Below are 2,282 nucleotides of genomic sequence, written 5' to 3' on the forward strand. Positions count from 1 at the left end.
ACCCGGTTCCCCCGCACCGGCAGGCGGACGCACAACCACTGCGCCACCAGGGAAGCCCCTCTATATTATACTTCTTTATCAACTTTAACCATAGCATTCTTGATGGGAATAATTTTTAAAGACTTCTACTGAGGAAAATCTGACTGTCAATAAAAGCATTTAGAGCAGATGAATGAATCTGTAATATGATGTATTCATTACTTCCCAGAAATAAAAGGATCAGTGAAACATCAATTCAAATCCCTACTAGACTCCTCATTAGACTATCTTATCAGTTCTGAGACATCTGGAAAATATAGCTGGAATATTCAAGATAGTCTGTCCACACATCCTCTTCATAAGGCAAACATTGTTTTGGCTGGAAATACTCCTTAATAAAATAGAAACCAGCTGCTTTCCTTTAATATTCCATTGAAATATTTCAAAAAGAACTTCATTTCATTTGCTCAAATCATTCCCATAACCATCGGCTCAAATTTTTTTTTTTCTTATAAATTATTGATGGCATGTGAATCTTTTAAAAGTCCCACTTGGCACATTTTGTGGTTTTGTTGAAATGTTTGCCTTTTAATCACGCAGGATGGAGGCTTCAAAACAACACAACTACTTTAAAGAAATAATTAGTGGTCTGCCCAAAGCCTTCAGTTCAATAGAATTGTTATTCCCTTCTATGTTAATATGTATAGTACTTAAGGAATTTATTATATACCTGAAAGAAGTTTAACAGAGATAAAGAAATTTGGAAATTTGTTTTTGTTTTTTGGCCATGCTGTGCAGCTTGTGGGATCTTAGTTCCCCAACCAGGGATTGAACCCAGGCCCCGGCAGTGAAAGCACCAAGTCCTAACTACTGGACCGCCAGGCAATTCCCAGAAATCTGGAAATTTGAATTCTGCTTCATAGAGTAGTTTATTAGTAAAAGTTAGTAGAACATTTAAGCTATGTTATAAATTAATTTCTTTCCCCCTTCTCCCCAAAATTGTGCTTTGGAATAAGGAAAAATACAAAAGAAAATGAACTAACTAAGGGCAAACAACAGTGGGAAATAATCTATAACAAACTGAATGATATCTTTGCTATCAAAATATATCACAGAAATTCAGGGACTTCCCTGACAGTCCAGTGGTTAAGACTGCTCTTCCACTGCAGGGGACACTGGTTCGATCTCCGGTTGGGGAACTAAGACCCTGCATACCCTGCATGCCTCCCCCCGCAAAAAAGGAAAATCACAGAAATTCATAAGTAAATATAAAACAATGCCAATCTCTTGATAATTTTTTATTTTGAAAAATATAGTTATTTTTCATAAAATTATATTGTCTATGTTAACATCTAATGGATTTATTATTATTTTTAAATCAATTTATAAATATTTTATTTTTTAATTTTAAAAATAAATTTATTTATTTTATTTATTTATTTTTTGCTGCATTGGGTCTTCGTTGCTACGTGTGGGCTTTCTCTAATTGTGGCAAGCAGGGGCTACTCATCATTGTGGTGCACGGGCTTCTCGTTGAGTTGGCTTCTCACTGCAGTGGCTTCTCTTGTTGTGGAGCACAGGTTCTAGGTGCGCAGGCTCAGTAGCTGTGGTGCCCGGGCTTTGTTACTCCGCGGCATGTGGGATCTTCCCGTACCAGGGCTTGAACCCTTGTCCCCTGCATTGGCAGGTGGATTCTCAACCACTGGGCCACCAGGAAAGTCCCCCTAATGAAGCTTCAATCTCTTTACTCTCATGAAAACAGAAGGCAATCAGGCCTTGAAATATTTCTACCACAATTTAATTATTCACCTCCAGTCCCTCAAGGTATTCCTTGTCTCCTAATATTGGTAATTATCTCCTTTAGCCAAATAAAAATGTGTGATTTTTATTTGTAATTGCTCCAGGTATTAGAAGGAGTAATTGTTAAGTGTTGCCCAAGTACCGTGAAGATGAAAACTGCTATGTAATTATCACCGTGGGAAAATGATTTTCCATGCACTTAGCTGAAATCACTACTTGGGCTTGTGGAGTTAAATCTGAACCTTCAGGACTTCTGGGATGAATGCGGTGACATAGGTTTAGCATCTGTCTGGTTTTTCTCAAGTCATGCAAAAGCATCAAGAAGGATGGCCAAATCAATGAACTTTTTGTTCAGCAAAATTGGGAGCAGATCCACAGCCTTCAAAATATGAATCGGGGGGTCTTCCCTGGTGGCGCAGTGGTTGAGAGTCCGCCTGCCGATGCAGGGGACACGGGTTCGTGCCCCGGCCCGGGAGGATCCCACGTGCCGCGGAGCAGCTGGG

General features: G+C 39.3%; 2 long non-coding RNA genes across 2 annotated transcripts in view; one reads left to right on the forward strand and one right to left on the reverse strand.

Annotated features, from left to right (window-relative positions):
* The window catches only part of LOC129392633 (uncharacterized), a 25,656-nt gene that overhangs the window by 13,606 nt on the left and 9,768 nt on the right, over positions 1 to 2,282 (forward strand). The gene's annotated exons all lie outside the window — the stretch shown is intronic.
* LOC112063625 (uncharacterized) overlaps positions 1 to 2,282 on the reverse strand; it is a 12,418-nt gene that overhangs the window by 1,022 nt on the left and 9,114 nt on the right. The window lies entirely within an intron of this gene.

The sequence above is a fragment of the Physeter macrocephalus genome, chromosome 12 (genome assembly GCF_002837175.3).
Source record: "Physeter macrocephalus isolate SW-GA chromosome 12, ASM283717v5, whole genome shotgun sequence".
In the NCBI taxonomy this organism is placed as follows: domain Eukaryota; kingdom Metazoa; phylum Chordata; class Mammalia; order Artiodactyla; family Physeteridae; genus Physeter; species Physeter macrocephalus.